This window comes from Tachypleus tridentatus, chromosome 7 (genome assembly GCF_004210375.1).
Source record: "Tachypleus tridentatus isolate NWPU-2018 chromosome 7, ASM421037v1, whole genome shotgun sequence".
Lineage (NCBI taxonomy): Eukaryota > Metazoa > Arthropoda > Merostomata > Xiphosura > Limulidae > Tachypleus > Tachypleus tridentatus.
The window spans coordinates 63,917,108-63,936,863 of NC_134831.1; positions in this window are offsets into that span (position 1 = coordinate 63,917,108).

Here is a 19,756-nt window from a genome sequence, read left to right on the forward strand (position 1 = left end):
ACGCTTTCAGTATAAGGTACGAATACTTTTATCTAGACAGAACTAATTTTCATATCGTCAAATGTCTTATTTCTTTTGGTAGTTTAATTAAATTTAATTGTTGTACATAAAGCTTTTTTCGGTTATTTTTCGAAAAATTAAAAACAACAAAATATGTAACAACAACGGGACATTTCTAAATAAGCATAATAATAGCAGTTAAACTAAAATAATGGTCAATCTGAGAGTAGAAAACAGTTATTGGAAAATAAGAAAGCAATAAGGTCAATAATCAGACAGTACTATTGTAGTCTTAACGTGAATTGTTGAATTTTATTAAAGAAATTCAGATTAAAGTTTTACTTTTTTATGCAGAGAATGGCAGAAAATCTAGATGAACGTTTTTATGATTCTACTTGATATTAATGCTATCATAATGATATCATAACGTTTCTTTCAAATGTCACTTTATTTTAGCCAAAATGTGATTCAAGAACTAAACATGGTGCTGGTTATTCCTGTGGTAGAGTTCTCGTTTTCGTCGCTAGCGAACAGAATCAGGTTCGCATACGTGTCCTACCACAAATTGCAATGGAAGCGTTATAAGAGTGATAGTCAAGCCCTTAAGTTGCTGCTGACTTGCTGTTTTGAATCCGATCAGTGGTTCAAAATTAGAGACAATGACAGATAACTCTAGTAGATTTACTTTAAATGCAAACATCAAATTCAGAACTAAATATTTGGATTCACCACACGTGTTAAACTGGCACCAATGGCTAAGTATCCAAAGAAACAATAAATAATGAAAACTACCTATATAAAAGATAAATACAAGAAATGCATAACGGCATGTTAAGTGACATAAAGCAGATATTTATATGTTAAAAAGAGTTGAAAACACACAACTGCGCACACACTGTATCTTAGCTAGCGTGTTAGCAAATATAAACTAACTAATATATTTACGTCTCAAACTAAGCAATATATACGTCTTAGTATATCTTAAAGTCATATTGAATAGATTGTTAGTCACGAGTAGGGTTAGAAAAACGCACAACACTGTAATGCAAATACATTTTAAAATATGTTTGCGTGTTATCGTGTAGCAAACGATGTAATCAGAAACTAAAGTGATTAAAGAATTGCACAATAGAAAATTATAAGTTGTAAAGTATCTTAAAGTGTTAATAAGCAATAGATGATCAGAAAATGGAAAGAGCTAGAAAGTACCCATGAAATAATTACACTGTACAATTTCTTAACGTTGGTATCTAATATATGATAAGAAGAGTTTGAAAAACTACACTTTGGGTTCGTTTAAAGCAGTTATCAATAAGTAATCAGAGATTTTAAACTTCGTATCATTTATTGTTATAATGTCTTCTTATTATTATTTATCATTGTTTCTTTACAATTAACAGTACCTCTGTTAATTGCACATACATTCAAATATCAAAAAACTTGTGTAATTCGTCCTGAAAAAAGTCGTACCCAACTGTGTTTTAAAGCACACGTGCTAAACCTTGTTTCTCATTCATTATTGAACAAAACTGCTAATGCTCGTCTAACTTGAGGTTAGAATATTTGAAAACGTATATATTTAGTGTTACCCTAGTGTATCTCATAGCTTCATTACCAAATGATATATTGGGCCTCGCATTTTTTTCTCGCCGATAGTTATTGTTTCGATTCTGAGAAGACACTTTAAGGCATTAGGAGGCAAAATATTTCTGGGTTAGACGACAGTAATTCTACAGAATTACAACGCTAAATTGCGGGGTTCGATTCCTTGCTGTAGACATACCAGGTAGCTTAAAGTGGCTTGGCTATAAAACGAACAAACAAGGAAGCGAAAATCAACCACAATTTTAGTTTTCATTATTATACATTAGAAATACACGTTATAAGATGTAAATGCTATAAAATCTTTGAAATAGATTTATAGCGTAAATGAATTAATCAGTATTAGATTGACCGGTAAGTCTTATAAGTCTGTGCAATACCCGGATGAGGCGAAATAACAAATATCTTTAAAAAAAATCAGTGTAAGTAATACCGAATATACTACTGGTAAAAGCAATCTACTTTAGAGACAGGGATTATGCACAGGGATCTTATATTTATGTGTAAGTGTAATCTCTAAAACTCCATGTGGGGCTCCTTCCTCTCTATCAAAACATATGAAGTTAAGTCGGGCTTCTGTGCATGGTTCGGTTGCTCGCAGCACGAGTCTAACCACGTGTTCCGACCATCTGTTCTTCTTAATCGGAATACCGAGCTTGTTGGGCCTCGCCTGATGCGAGTAGGACAATGAGAAGTAGATCTTAACTACGAATAAAGTAAATTCTGTCCTGCCAACGTGTGAGAGCTTGATATCATTAACGACCCGAGGGACCTGTCGTCACACGCCGTACGCTTGGGCCTAACGACTGCGGAAACTACACCGCGTGAAGTTGTTCAGAGTCAGAAATTTCCAGGAAACAGTATTTGTAAGCAAACATGAAAGTCTGTTTAGTTTTGCAAATCTAATTAGGACAACCTCCCATGTTGGTGTCAAAGAACATATGTATTGTGTGTTGATGAATAGAGCAGCCTACAGTCTTAGGGTGAAACTTTCAATCTCTGTAGCCTGCAGAATTAGCCGTTCTAATGCTATTTATATTAAACTAACACGCACACGGACATAACAGTATGTTAACAGTTTCAAAACAACTCAAGGTTGTATTACACAGTAAAACTATTAGTCATGGTATGCAAAATGTGGTATAGATTTCATATGTAGTTTTATACAAGTTGAAAAATAAGATAGTGGATTCATTAAATAAAGAAGAAAACACACACAATAACGGGTACCAGACTATGTGTTTTCATACATTATAAAACAGCCGTAAACAATCTATAAACTTCGTTTCAGGGACCTAAATGAACGTTAATAGATAACATTCTATTAAAATACGATGAATATAAAAAAGTTTAACGTTCTATTTCCTTAATGAAAATAACTTGTGCATTTCTTTCTTCTGCCTAAGGTTTTTAGCGGGTAAGGTAAACAAGGAGATATTCTGCAGTCATGAGTCGAACAGATAGACATTCTGAAGTCATGAGTTGAACAGATAGACATTCTACAGTCATGAGTCGAACAGATAGACATTCTACAGTCATGAGTAGAACAGATAACATCAGAAACTAAACTTTTATTACTTCTAGTGACATGTATATGTATGTCAACTTCTAAAATGTATTTGTAAAATAAGAAAGTATTATTTCATTTAACTATATTTATGTACGCATAAATTTGCTTTTATGAAATTCGTAGAAAGTACAAAGTCTTATATTTTATTATAATTCGTTTCCTAATTTAAGAATTTTGGACAAAAATGCCATTTACAAAACAGGTTATAAACGGTACATTTAATAAACTGGTATACATTTTCAATCATTAAATCGTTTGATTGGTTTTAGCCATCCCTAATTTAACAGTGTAAGACTAGAGGGAAGGCAGCTAATCATCACCACCCACCGCCAACTCTTGAGCTATTCTTTTACTAACGAATAGTGGGATTGACCGTCACATTATAACGCCCCTACAGCTGAAATGGCGAGCATGTGTGGTGTGATGGGGATTCGATATCGCGACCATCGGATTACGAGTCGAGTGTCTTAACCAACTGGCCATGGCGGGCCTCATTAAATCGTATATTCCACTTTTCCTTTTCAGTCTCATAACTTTTTTAAATTAACATAAACTTTTAAAACAAAATCTTATTTATCAATCGTAACAAGTTATAAATAATAGAGTTTTACATTTTAAATTGTTTTTCGATATTAAATGTTCGGTATTGTTTTCAGTATTATATATCCGTTATTTTCTTCATCATATTAAAGCTCGTACTCTTATTTCATCCAAACACTTTTCTATTTTTAGTTTCTTTAGTGCATGCTGGTGCATATAACACATCTTAACACTAGAAATAAACGAACTTATAACACTAAATGTTAGGAACGCTCTTAAAGGAGTTGTAAAGTGAAACGTGGTGTCCAGTTAGGGATAAAAAACATACTGGATGTTATGAGGTTGTTTATTTCTAGTATTTTTTTGCATTTTCATCTAAGTGTCTAATATAGTCTCGAAGTTATATCAAAGAATTAAATCATTGACCATTTTTATACATCCAACAGCTATTAACTCTGCTATTTCTTCAGACTTTCAAATCCTTATAGCTGCTACTGCTTCACTAATTTGTATCACCGAATGTCAACAGTTTTGTCAGTTTTCATTATTGCACATTTTCCGCCCTCCGCTAGTACAGCGGTATGTCTCCGGATTTACAACGCTAAAATGAGGGGTTCGATTCTCCTCGGTGGGCTCAGCAGATAGCCCAATGTGGCTTTGTTATAAGAAAACACACTGCACATTTTCCACTTTCTGTAACGCTTAGCAGTAGTCTTAAGAAATATAGTGCTCGGCACGGCCAGGTAGGTTAAAACGTTCGACTCGTAATCCGAGGGTCGCGGGTTCGAATCCCCGTCACATCAAATATGCTCGCTCTTTCAGCCGTGGGGGCGTTATAATGTGACGGTCAATCCTACTATTCGTTGGTAAAAGACTAGCCAAAGAGTTGAAGGTGGGTGGTGATGATTAGCTGCCTTCCTTTTAGTCTTACACTGCTAAATTAGGGACGGCTAGCACAGATAGTCCTCGTGTAGCTTTGCGCGGAATTCAAAAACAAACAAACAAACTTACATGTGTTTCTGCAATATTTTCACAGTAACTGGCCCCATTATGATCCTATCATTTATGTCAATTATATAATATGCATGTACATGGTGGATGTCTAAACATTTGCGAAAGGATTTTCACACTTGTGATTTTTTGGGTTTTAATGCATTCTTTAAAATCATACCACTTCTTTGGAAAATTGCTTTGCCAAGTTTAACTTACGTTGGTGTCATACTCACTTCAAGAAAAATGCACCCCCTACTATAAAGTTGTTGAAGATACCATCGCTATATTGTTTCTGTTATAAAACTTATAATATGTATTAAAACCCTTAAATTTACACGTAAGCGTTCAGAATAAAACGTAAAAATCGTAGAGTTTTACAGGTGTTGCAAGGATATTGTAATAACTTAATGTTCACTGAATGACTGTAAGTTATAAACGTTTAGAGGCGGCAACATAACGTTCCTTCCTCCCATGTTCTGTTCGAAATGACCAGGTGGTTAGGGCACTCGAATCGTAACCTGAGGTTCGCGGGTTCGAATCCATGTAACACCAAACATGCTTTCCCTTTCAGTTGTAGAGGCATTATGACGTTACAGTCCCACTGATTCGTTGGGAAGAGAGTAGCTCGAGAGTTGGCGGTGAGTGGTGATAACTAGTTACCTTCCATCTGGTCTTGCACCGCTAAATTAGAGACGGCTAGCGCAGATAGCTCCCGTGTTGCTTTGCGCTAAACCTTTTGATAATACAACTCCTTATATATGATAGATTATTACATTCTATATAACTCCTTATATATGATAGATTATTACATTCTATACAACTCCTTATACAATTCTATACAACTCCTTTTATATGATAGGTTATTACATTCTTAATAATTTGTTTTGCTATTTCTATCAACCAGTGATCCATTACGAGTGTAAACAAAACGCTCAGTACGCGTAACAAGAATCACTGTAGTAACACAGCTACATTAGAATAGGCCATGAAAACAAGAAACAACATCACTAATGTGAATTCTCATTTAGACTCTCATGTAGCTTTAGGCGAAGTTCAAAATAAACAAACAATATTTTTCTGTTATAGATATTATTAATATCTTAATGCGATGAAGCTCCTTTTGTCTACTGGAGTAAGTAACAAGACACATGATGTTTTTCCGAATTTTATGTCAGAAAGAAGCAGTTTGTGGTCGTTTTTATGGTCCCATATACATTAACTGTTTATGGATTGGTGACGCTTCTTTTTGTTACGACTTCTTTTATAGAATTTACGAAAAAATACGAAACAGTAGTTTTTGATTTTGTCGAAAATTCGATTGTTTAATTATTACGAAAAATATGTTTGTTTGTTTGTAGAACTTTGCGCAGTGTTACTCGAGAGATATCTGCGTTAGCTGCCCGTAATGTTGAAGTTCCAGACCAGAGGGTAAGCAGCTAGTAAACACTTTCCATCGCTTTTATGCTTTATTGTTACCAAAAAAATGTGATTGACCGCCACATTGTAACACTCGCATAGCTACAAGGACAAGCATATTCGATGGCAGGCTTCGAACTCTCAACACACAGATTGCAAGTCGAGTGTCCAAACTACGAGAACAAACCAAGTATGGAAATGAAAAAATATGTTGCACTTTGTAAACACATACATACATATTTTAGAAATTTAAAATATGTCTAATTCGAATTACTGGTAAGTGTAAAACATTGAATTTATAATAATATAGGTTCTGGATATCTCTTCTGTATATTTTTCGACATTACAATACGTTACAATAAATGTTTAACAGTTATGAACTGAAACAGTGGTTTCAACGATTCTTCTGGTACGCATATTGTCTTCTGGCTTATTATGCATGTTCACCTGGTAAATTCTCTAAATATTTACTTCTATTTTTAACCCTGTATAGTGGTTCATAGAATGACTTAGAGTTTTTTTGTTGTTTTCTTCTTTTCAGTTACAAACCTTTAGCTCATAACTCCGTCATTTCTTGACCAATTTGAGGTCTAATTATAGCTTCGGCCTCGGGAGGTCAAACTCTTTTGACTGATGTATTTGGCTAAGCCCAAAGTGTCATGCAATAATTTACTCTAATCCTGCCTAAAAGAATTTCAGTTTTACGGCAGATCCGTAGAGATCCTGATGAGTAATAAAACTGAATTCGTTATACGCGCGAACCCTGCTTGATATTGCTGGCACACAAGAATATATCTAATAGAAGGTAAGAAAAAAATGTTTCATACGTTAATTTACTCTACTTTGCCTAAAATAACTTAAGTTCCACGGCTATTGAGGATTCCCCTTTGTATTCCTCACTGTTGGAAATGTTTGAACAAAGGTCATGGGTTACATACGCTTTTACCGTCTAAATCATCATTGAATAATAAACATTACCAATTACATAATATCATTATAATATGGTTAACATACCAAGAGAGCTGAGATACTCTTTAAAGTTTTAAATAGTATTTCCTAAGATTAAAGTGAAATCTTTCTTAAACTTGTAATGGATTTTTGGCGTGATCACGTATTCACGTATATTGCTTGCCTCATTCATCACGCCATAACCATTTACGTTATAAGCTGTATAAATGTTTATTCTGTAAATCAAAAAGAAATTTATTTTTTGTTTTACTAAAACTGATCATTCTATCTAAAAACGTAATGGTGCAATTAAAGTAATTCGGTATGGCCCTACGAAGCCTTTTACTGTTCTTTAAAATATTATATGTTTACCACAATATATTACATTTATACGTTACAATACGATAGAATTTACAAAAAGGAGTGTAATATTTATTAAGCATATTTAAATAGTGTTGTTCTGAAGCTAAAACTATGTTAAACCCTATATACACAATCAATAATACGGTTTCTGTTCTTAATCTCGTGTATATTCCTGTATATAAAAGTATTTGACTGTGTTGTAAAAGGCAACAGATATGTAATATATTCAGAACTACCTCAGTGTTCAGCTCAACTTGTCTACCAGATCATCGTTTGTAAAGGTTCAACCATTTTCCTATCATAGGTCATAAAATTACTTGATATTTGCTAAAGTAAATTGGGAAATTAATGTAATGCGTAATAGAGATATAAAGAATTGTTCAACAGTTGTTGTTTTTGTCCTCGTTTTATATTTTCTCTTCAGTGAAAGTAAATCAAAGTATTGTCTTTCACGTATCTTTTGAACGCCACATATGGTGATCATATGAAGCTCTCTTCTAATCGGGTCGCGAGTTAGAATCCCCGTCAAACATACTCACCCTTTTAGCCGTGGGGACCTTATAATGTTCGATCAATCCCACTATTCGTTGGTAAAAGAGTAGCCCCAGAGTTGGCGGTGGGTGATGATGACTATCTGCCTCCCCTCTAGTCTTAAACTGCTAAATTAGGGACGGCTAGCGCAGATATTCCTCGTGTAGCTTTGCGTGAAATTCAAAACGAGGAAATCAAACTCTTCTAATCTCATACGATGAACTAAAAGAACCTGTTCGTATTTACACGTTCACGACCGTTATTTGTATATCAAGAAAATATATCTGTATATCACTCAGATGTCTTATTATTATTTACCGTGACTCACACTTGATGCATAGGACAGAGATAGGGTTAGCTATGAGAAGCAAAAACAAGCTGATTCGATAAAAGTATATACGTAAGGACCTATTTGTACAGATATGAGAAGCAAAAACAAGCTGATCCGATAAAAGTATATACGTAAGGACCTATTTGTACAGATATTATTAAGGTAGAGATTAATACATGCGCTTTACAAAAATTAGGACATTTAATTTAGTATAATATTGGAACATTTTCAAGCATTTTATTAAAATACACATGGAGAAGAGCATTTACGTAGAAGCATTTATTTTGCTTCCCGTGATATTACGTGAGATGAAGTTATTTTATTATTTACACATTACACTTCTTTTACACGTACAAACCAAAACTAAAGAAATGAACTAAGTAACTGCTTCTCGTCCACCCATTCCAGCTAAATAAAAAGGTGAAGAGAGAAGACTAGTTTAATGTTCGATTTAAGTCTATAGGTTATATATTTTATGTAGGAAGAAAGTAATACATTATATATTTATTAGCTGTCTGCCTACTCTAATACCTCTTTAACATAAGATTTAGTAGTTTATTTAATTATTAATCTACACATCACAAGTCATCTTGGTAATGGAAGTTAGTAGATTACCTATCCACTAAATGCCAGCCTATTCATTATAAGTCGTAGAGTTAGCATATTAATTTTTAATTATCAGTCCACATATTATAAGCCCTATAGGTAGTAGAAGTTACAAGGTTATCTATTCGGTCACTTCCCGTTTACTTATCACTTCTTGGTGGAAGTAGCTACCACTATTTCCCATAATTTTTTCTCTTTAATTTACGTTCTGTAATTCCTCTAGGTGGCAGGAATAACAACTATTTCGTATATTTATTGTCCTTAGTTTAGCCATCTTACATGAAGGTAATGCCACTGAAATGAATGATAAAGCAGGAATGAATACTTCATCAGAATACATACAAGTCGAGTATTAAAGATGGCCAATACGTGAAGGTTATGTATGAGCTAACAATTAACACACACAAAATTAACCAACTTATGAAAAAACGCTAGAAGGAACTTGAAACAAAAACAACCAACCAACCATACATCATAACACCACTCTGTACATCTATGGTCTGTCTAAATTCACAGACAGGGTCTTCATAGAGAACTGCATGTATTCACCATATCCTCTTCTAGCTAGATATCATTCTGTATTCTCAAGACGGTTGGTATGGGTATTAAAACTCATACCAGCCGTCTTGAGAATAAATTTTTACTTCATGTGGGTTTCTCGTCATCACGAAGATATCAATCTTTAATGGGTAAAATACACCCTCATTTTTTTTTTTTTTTAGTTTATAAAACTTTTGTATTTATTTCGGAAGTTCACTTAAAACTACAAGGTTAAATAGGCTAGCTACTCCCTAATTTTCAACAGGTAGACTATAGAGCAGACAGATATCCAATACTTCGCCATACTTTGGTTTTTAAACCTTAATTTTAAAATATTTTACTGCATATATAAATAGTGTTTCAGAGAGTAATTTGTCTCTCATCTTCAAATATTCTCATTAATTCAGCAGTAAGGTTGTAGACCAATAATGTTAGAAATCAGGTTTCGATAGCAGTGGTGGGTGCAGCATTTATTAATTATTGTGTGACCTTGTACTTGAATACAGATAAACTAACAACTTCACCATGGATCCCAACTGGCGAGGCCTGGTATTGAAGGAAAGCTCTACTGAGGGGGAAAAATTATAGGAGACAAACTATAGATATGAAATGTTAATTTTACAGGTCTAAGATTTTGAACCCAAAATGTAAAAAAAAACAACAGAAACTAAGTGGAATGAGTAATCGAAAAATATCTACCTTTTTGCTATGAATTTTAGGCTTATTAATTAATCTCTAACGATTGTTGTTTAAAATATGGCCTTTGTTATGTTAAAAACAGGAAGAATTGTTTTTTAGTTTTTCATTACGAGTTAACGAGAATACAATGTCTAAAACTGTATAGATATTGAAAATGAATAGTTTTAGATTATTAATGAAAGACACAAATCATAAGTTACAGAGTTTGCCTAAGTACAGTTAACTTGTTGTGACGTCAAATACAGCCTAACGTTACGCGCTGTAGGGTATACTAACTTAGAACTAACTGTATATTGCAGTGGAAATATCTTGGAATATGTTTGTTTTTCACGTATTTGCATACATCTCAGATAAAAAATGGTTAAGAGTCCATTATAATAACTTTGAAACATATCACTTTGAACCAATCGTGAGATCTGGAGTAATGAATGGCAGAAAAGGCGGAAAAATAAGCAAGTATTACAATCCTTCATCAGATTATCAGGAAAGATGGGAAATAAAGTAGTATTCCTTTGATCTTTTGGATCTTTTTGAATTTCGCGCAAAGCTACACGAGGACTATCTGTGCTAGGCGTCATTAATATTGTAGTGTAAGCCCAGAAGGATGGCAACTAGTCATCGCCACTCACTGTCAATTCTTGGGCTTTTTTTTACTAAGGAATAATGAAATTGACCATCACATTATAACGACTCAATGGCTGAAAGGATTAGCAGGTTTGATGTGACTGAGACTGAAACTCGCCACCTGCCCATGAATGTGATTCGAGCAATCTAACCGCCAGGCCGATAAAAACGAAGTGAGCAGGGGTCCGTAAGGTGACATAGCAGTTTTCGCTCGCAGACAGAAATTAAATTCTACAAGTTTTTGGAAACACCTAAAAATACTTCTATTTATGTTTTGCATTGATAAATATTATAAAATATTTTTGGTATTTTTTAAATACCATACTGATAAAATGGCAAATTTCGTATATCTGCAAGTCGTTGTTTTTGAAAGTACACATTGAACGACACGATTTCTCTGAAACTGTTTGATTTGCGCTGTCTGACAGTCGTTCACTCACTACAAGGAATCCCACTAGTATATCGAACGATTTTAATTTAATCATAACATCATCTATCTAGTTTCTGCCAATTTTGACTGGATCACAGTTAAAAACATGATCTTTGAAATTGTACAGATAGGAGTCGACTATGTGTCCTTACATGGGATAGTGTAAAGTATGCTTTCTTCGTGTTATGATTTCACGTTTTTCGTATTGCCTGGTCATTCAAAATCGAAACAAATGAGAACCAATTGATATCCCAGTTCTTCTATTACAATAAAACGACAAACGATACGCCAATTTTTGTAATATAAAAAGAGACAATTTCAATGGATAAAACAAATTAGCATAACATTGACAATAGAAGTAATCACACACACACACCGTGTGTTGGTTATATTGTCTCGAAGTTTCTGACGTGCATGACGTCACTACTTTTCAGCTTAAAAAAACACCTGACATGTTACATGAGCATGTATATATTTTATCCATGATGCATTAATTGGAATAAGCAACAAAACCAAATTCGGGTTATAATTTAACAAAATTCAGAAAATTCTGTAAAGAGGTTGTTTTAAAAGGCTTATTAAGTTTCTTCAACTTTCGTTTATAATGTCGCTCGGTGGATATTGTAGTAATTACAATATATATATATATATATATATATTAATGTAGCAGGATTAATACAATAATAACTCTCTTTATTAGTTCAAAGCAAGTATTGAATTGATTTAAAATTTAAATTTACTTTTATTAGTAACCTCTCTATTACAAACTGCATTAAGTAATGTACGTGGTATCATATACTTCAATAATAATTTGTTTCTGAGTTCAATCTACGCTAAAAGTCAGTATAAATCACTACCGTGTAATTGTTTTGTTGAAAAGGTTACTATAGCTATTAAACGTAGTATCACATTTATCACTTTTTTTGGTAGTTGACATCGCGTGAGAATGATGAACGAGATCTGGTTTATTTTAATGACATAACAGAGCAAGCGTTATATCAAAACATTAGTGTGTGTACAAATTCTCTCTGAAGATTTGGAACAAGCAATCGATAATCATTGCTTCGTTGTCGAGAGCTTGAAATAATTCTGAAATTTGGCCACATCTAAAACCTCCCGAGATGGTTTTATTTATCTTGATAAGAACCTAGTTTATTAGAATTGTTATCATGACTTTTATAAACTTGAAATAATCCTTAATCAACTCTTTTCCTTGAAACTCGGTCACACTTTATTACCAAGATGAAATTACTTAAGAAGAGATGATACAGAAAGAGCACAACTGTGAAGAAACTAAAAAATAGAAAGAAATGTAATTTGTTTTCACTGGAAAAAATTCGACTTAATTAACAATAAAGAGAAATAACCACACAAGTCAGATTTCAGTTCTGTTCTGGGTGTTTGTTCACGGCGCATAAACATGGAGGGCTGCATTATTCCAAATCATATTTGCCATCCCGAGATTTGTCTGCCAATCAACAAACCCGAAACGTTTGAAAGCTATCAACCAACTTCAGGTGGAAGCTGTCCATAATAACTCCTTCGTATAAGAAAATATTTTAATGGAGGATGACAAAACGATTACTATGCACGTTGATCTAATAAAAGAGTTTCTCACAACCCATTCTCCCCTTTCTCTCTCTCTTTTTAATATGCCCCTTCTTAACTTTTTTCGTGCTTAATTTTGTAATATATTTTTTAACCGATGAAGGCAGGATTAGCTAAGCTTCTTTCGGTGACTAGATGAAGAAATAATTGAGAAAAAAATCAAAGATCAAAGAAACGAAAGTTTAAAAAAAAAACATTGTCCGTTAAAAGTAATTTATAAATTACAAATTATCTCCAAAGTGAACGATAAAGGATTGAATTAGGTTATTTTCTGTAATACATAATGTAATGCATCTTTTATGTAACATTTTAGAATTTTTGTGTCGGGGTGATTACCGAAAATAAACTTCCCGGACATTTAAAATATATTATTTTCTTTGGCTGATAAGCAGTAACAGAGAGTAGTTGACTGAAAGGATAAAAGTGAAGATACAAGCACACGGATTAAGTACGTTATTTAACTTTGAAAACATTTGGGAATTTACAAACATTTTCAATCATAATAACCCACGAAAAAAAATATTGAAATTGAATTATTATAAGTTAAAGAGTTTTTACACAATATATTTGATAATTAAATAGATGGTTCGTTTGTTTTGTTTTTAAATTTCGCGCGAAACTACTCGAGGGCTATCGGCGCTAGTCGTCCCTAATTTAGCAGTGTAAAACTAGAAAGAAGGCAGGTAATTATCACCACCCACCGCCAACGTTCGGGCTATTCTTTTAGCCACGAATAATAGGATTGACCGTAACGTCACCTTGGCTGAAAGGACGAGCATGTTTGGTATGATGGGGATTCGAACCCGTGACCATCAGATTATGAATCAAATGCCTTAACGACCTGGCCATGCCGGGCACGGAAAAAGGGAACACGAAATTATAGTCTTTTGGCTTTTAGTTCGGACACTAACTATTGAGCCACAGCCGGATCCATTGAAAGATTAAATTGTTGGAAAGGTTTCTACAAATCATATTAACTGATATTAGCAATAAGATATGTTGTAAATGTCACAATATAGATGATATGTTTCAGAGTTGTGATATAATACAAAGAGTTCGAGGAAAACGAAAAAACCTCACTTGAAATTAGGAGATACTTGTGTTCCTCTCGAAACTGTAACATGTTCAGTGCTGTAGAGGAGATAACTCGTCCAAGCCTATCGGTAACACAGTGCCACGGACGAGTTAATTCGTTCTCAATAATACCTAACTTCAACGCTAGATGTCAGCACCATACATGCATTGATCTACTTACAAATTGTTTCACTTTCGATCCAAAATGGCGTCACGAAAAAAGTTACAAAATGAAGAAGCATTAGAGTTGTATCGCAGTAGCTGAAATACTTGGAAGTCAACAGGTTAAAGGCTAAACTCCCAGTTAATCTTCTATCAACTCGTATAACTTAATCATGCTGTTAGCGATTGGTATTTTCAATGCTGCTTAATACGGCGATGCGCACGTTTCGTATGCTTTACGGTAACAAGACTTTCTCTGTTACCAGGGCAAATTCAATCACCTTTGCAACATTACACGAGCAAGATTTACTTAATGCAGTTGATCTAGGGTTGAATTTTACCAGTTGTGCCACTAAATAACAATATTGTGGACTCATTTGTGTTTTGGGCAGATATTACTTGAGTGAACAAGACAGAGCATGCTCATATATTATCTGCTCATTCTGTAGTTTAAAATACCACCACAAACTATGATCATATATTTGTCTATATCATCATATGAACTCATATATATATATATTACTGCATTTGTTCACAAACAAGAAACTTCGTTCTCTAACATTCCAAAAGTGATAACAAAGAATGCATAACTTGCTCTATGTAAATGTCAATATGCCTTGATAGTCGCTGTCTTGGGAATTATGTAGTGCTAAAAACCATGAATTAAGTGATTTATCAATATGTTTGCAAAAGTTTAAATTCTCATCTGACAAGGTGTATTTTGGACCCATAATTATACACACCGTGCCTTATTATTTGTATAGATTTTGTATCTCTGTGCATTACATCATCTATAAATATCATTTTATATCCTGTTTTATTTAAAATGCTAGTAGTTAAATTCATATGCATATGTTTTAACGAACATAGAGGTCGCCTCATCTTCTTACAGTTAGAACATATTTTACGTCTAGCGAGCAAGTGTCCTGTTTCTTTCAGTTTGTTTGTGATTTTGTTCATCAAAGGAATTTTTTCGGAGGTTAGCTCATTCTCAGCGGAAGTAACATTTACGTTTATTAAAATGCCATTTATCTTGTCATTATACTGTAAAATTATATCTCCTATTTGGTTTATTTTCTTATTATTTCTTATAATGAGCTATCTCTGCTGTTTCTACCACAGGGATCGTACCTTGTTGTTTCTCAACGTGTTTCATTATAGATGACACCTTTATTATTCACGTATTATCTACAACGTTTCTAAACTTTTTATTTTGTTTTGTCTATTTTGAGCTTGTGAAACCGAAACACAATCTGGTTGTTGACATCGCGTAAGAATAACGAATGAGATTAGGTTTATTTTAAGGGCAAAATAAAGCAAGCGTTATATCAAAACATTATGAAGAGGAAATGCTGTACGATACTGGAATTTTTAAAGTCAGAAAGATCTACATGAGATAAGAACTCAAATATAACTTACACGTCATGTATAGATAAAAGCGTTATTGAAACTTTGCTCTGAACCGTAATTACATTGTTTTTCTAAAGCGTATTCTTTGCTAACAGATTCGAAGAGAAACTGAGGTTATGAAAGGGTTATGAGGCTAGATACTCTAGAACACTCTTTCTAACAAACATAGGCTAGAAGTGACTAAATCAGTAAAAAAAAAAGAAGACTTGAAACCATTTCCTATTTAAAGGAATATAATCATTTGCGTATACAGTAAAGTTGGTTTTTGATACAACTGGTTTTATAAGGGCTCTAAATTCTATTCCTTAGTCTATCATAATGCAATTTTTATTGTAAATTGTGAGCTAATACGCTGCTTATTTGATATATAAGCCTCTTTCTATAGTTTATTTTACGAACTTGATAAAACAATAAATTCCTTTTAAAAGTCTGCAAATGCGACAGTTTTTAGCTTTTTTATTACTTCATACATTTCTATAAAAAGAAACGAGAAAAATATTGAGTTCTAGCCTTGACAGAGGATAACGAGATAATACCTCTTCCGGATACTGAATACGTTACTAAAAAGGAACAAAGATAAAAGTACGAATAACTACTCACTTTAAAATATGAAAACTGTAACTTTCCAGTGATCCAGTGTCATTTATTTAAAACTAGCAGCTTGGCAAACGGCAAAGTGCATAGGAATCTCGCATTGACATGACTTATCGCTCATGTTTGTTCTGATTTCAGAATCATATTTCAGTGCCTTTGGAGCGAGTTTCTAAAATAGCTGTTCTACGGGGGGAATCTTTTATTGATAACATAAAATTTAGAAAGTTTTCCAAGAGTTTTTACAGAAAAAAACTAAAACAGATGCAGATTGAAAAATATATAATACATAGAAACTGCAAATGCATTAAATTAGATTTTGATGCCCAAACAAAAGGTAATTAGCGTATATTGTCTTAAAATTTCACAATGAAGTTTCATTTTATCCTAGAAGATTTAGTATTTTTCCCTTTTTTTACGTAGCTTTTTCATAAAGTTAAAATTTGCCTTGGACGGTGAATTACTGAGCTAGAAAAGAAAATTATAAAATATCAAAAATGGAAAACACTTTAACATACTTTGATAAGTCTTCGTGTCACATTCAGAGAAGTTATTTGTTTGAGTAAGAAAGTGAATATTCGTCATTGATTATAACGAAAATTGTGTTTGTACGTACAAACAAATTAAATAATTGCTTATTAAAATGTGCATGCTTTGTTTGTTGTTAAGTACAAAGCTACACAATGGCCTATTTGTGCTCTGGCCGCCACGTTTATTGAAACCCGGTTTTTAACGTTGTAAGTTGGTAGACTTACCATTGGGCCGAATAAGATATATTTATGTATTCAGAATTTCAACTACTGATTAAAGAGAGTGTAGCCATTCAGTTACATGCAGTGTCGCGAGTTTTATTTGTTTTTTATCATGGTCTTTCAACCGAATAAGTCGAATGACTGTTACCCTTATAACGCGCATAGGCTAAAACTGATGAGTGCTCCGCAGTATTATTCGTTGTATATTTTCTACAGAAAGACTGAAAGATACGTTTCATTAATTTCATATACAACACCTACAGGATAACTTGTGATACTAGAAATATTGACACAAGTAGATTTTCTACGTTTCTATTACTAATAAGATAATCTCGACAGTAACTCACAAACGAAACGTATGAGTGTAAGTCTAGGTTATCAACGTCGTAAATACTGCGGACTAAGATTTACAATAAACGTGTTATCTTACTATCAAGATATTAAAAAAAAGTTGATGTTAAAATGTACATTACTTCAAAATTCACTATTTTAGCTATAAATATCGAAATATTTTTATTAAGGTAATGTAGTATGTTTTTCTTACAGCAAAGCCACATGGGATTATCTGCTCAGCCCAGCGATGGGAATCGAACCCCTGATTTCAGCGTTGTAAATCCGGAGACATACCGCTGTACTAGCGTGGAGATAAGGTAATGTAGAGAAAAATAGAAGGAAGACGTTGTTTTGTGTTTCTTTAACTTAAAGCTATAATATTGAATATCTTTGCTTCTTCTATCGAGTAAGTCGACCGCTGGATTTTAGTTATGTAAACCCGTAACCTTACCAATGACCCACAATGTTGTGATAAAAAATAGAATAAACATATTTAAAGCTATTTGCAAAATAAATAAATAATATAATTATCAAACAATGCAAGTTTCTATGGTCACTATAGAATCATTTTAGTAATATGGTAATAGTGTAAGTTAAGGTAAGCTGTAACCACAAACTGATTCATTTATTTTTTAAACTTTATTCTTGTACGTTAATTATGTTGTGAAGATTCAGAATCTACGATTCAGGAAGATTTTGACATTACGATCCACAAGGATCTGAAATATGACAATAAAGTTTGTGAAGGTTTGGAATTAATAACGACATTAATAATAAACGAAATTTAATTATATTTTATTTTAATTTAGGTTTCAATACCTTATCACGTCTAAAGTCTAACTGGCATGAGTACTTTACGTTTACTAAGTTCTAGTCAATCTCACGAAACCATTTTGTACCTTAATCAGGATACCGAGTCTTGGAGATGTCCAATCAATGACCGTATTGTCCGTCCACTGATGAAGACTTCGACCATCGGTCAGTTCTAAGTGGACACTATAAAGACAGGACAGAGGAAATGCAACCCCTTTCTCTACAATAGAGAAGAACAGAAGTTAGCCACTATATGAGGCTCGAGCTCGAAACAATTAGTGTTCTTGGGTGCTCAAAGGGGAAGACAACTTTGCGGCGCACTAATTAACTAAAAATCAATGCTGAACATCATCAACCCTATAGGATCGTTTGATAAGCCTACATACATTGTATCATCCAAGGAAGATGCCCGACAGTCTGCATTATCTTATGCTGTGTTTCAGAAGGAGTTTGGTAATATGTATACATATGATAAACTCTACAGTTAAAATAACGTTAAATGTATTCTCCTTCTATAAACACGTGACATTTCAATTCTCCTCATTAGAATTATTTTCGGTTTATTTTTCTATGAAGCCTAGACTTATCCTAGAGTGTATATTTGTATAGAACTGAATATAACTTCGCTATGATATCGTAACGTAAGGTTTTGAAAAACAGTGTGGCGTCGAAATGAACGTGTTTTTTGGTTTTTTTTTAACTGGAGGGGTGCTATTGAAAAATTTTGACAATAAAGGTTTCCTAAATGAATATGAGAGAAAAATATTTCTGACCTGATTTCATTAAGCTTATGAAATTTTCTTATGCTGTCTTGTCAACTTATATATATTTGTTTTGAAGTTCAGGAGTTGTCTTGCAATTTCGTTACTTCAACTTTGACAGTTGTTTATTTTTATGGAACATTTATTTCGGTCGTATCATTTTCTTATTTACTAAATCCGACACCTCAGGCTTTATCTTTATATGTACATGTCCCCTGGTGGGACATCGGTGAATCTGCAGATTTAGAACGTTACAATTAGGGAGTTCGATGCCCCTCGGTGGGCACAGCTGATAACTCTATGTGGCTTTGGTATAAAATATATTTTATATAAGAAAGAAACTTAAAGAAGTCTGAAAAAGGACACATTTTCTTCCGTTAAAAATTTCATTAAAATTAGGCTTTTCTTAAAAACTCATGACGTGAAGGAAAACTATTGTGATTTCAAAGTGTCGTTGTTGTTTTTTTTTAATTTTGCGCAACGCTACTTGAGGGCTATCTGCGCTAGCCGTCCCTAATTTAACAGTGTAAGACTAGAGGGAAGGCAGTTAGTCATCACCACCCACCGCCAACTCTTGGGCTACTCTTTTACCAACGAATAGTGGGATTGACCGTCACATTATAACGCTCCCACGGCTGAAAGGGGCAAGCATGTTTGGTGTGACGGGGATGCGAACCCGCGACCCTCAGATTACGAGTCATACGCCTTAACCCACCTGGCTATGCCGGGCCGTTCAAAGTGTCACTATAAAATTAAGGTCGTTAGCTGTGATGCTGAAGTGTTACATAGAAATTACACTAAAATAAAATCAGTAATTTCAGAGTACAAAGGTTCGTGATTTAGTAAAATAGGGCTAAGGAATTAGATACTTGGATTTCTCTCTGATTTATGCACCAAAACTTTAATAATTAATGCTTGCTCGTTAGGAAAACAAAGTGAGAGCAATTTGAACGTCGACGGAATATAAATATTTTACTGACAACATCAGTATACTGATTCTAGCATCAACCGTTTAAAAAAGAAACAAGATAAATAAGGAAACACGTTATGTATTCCAAT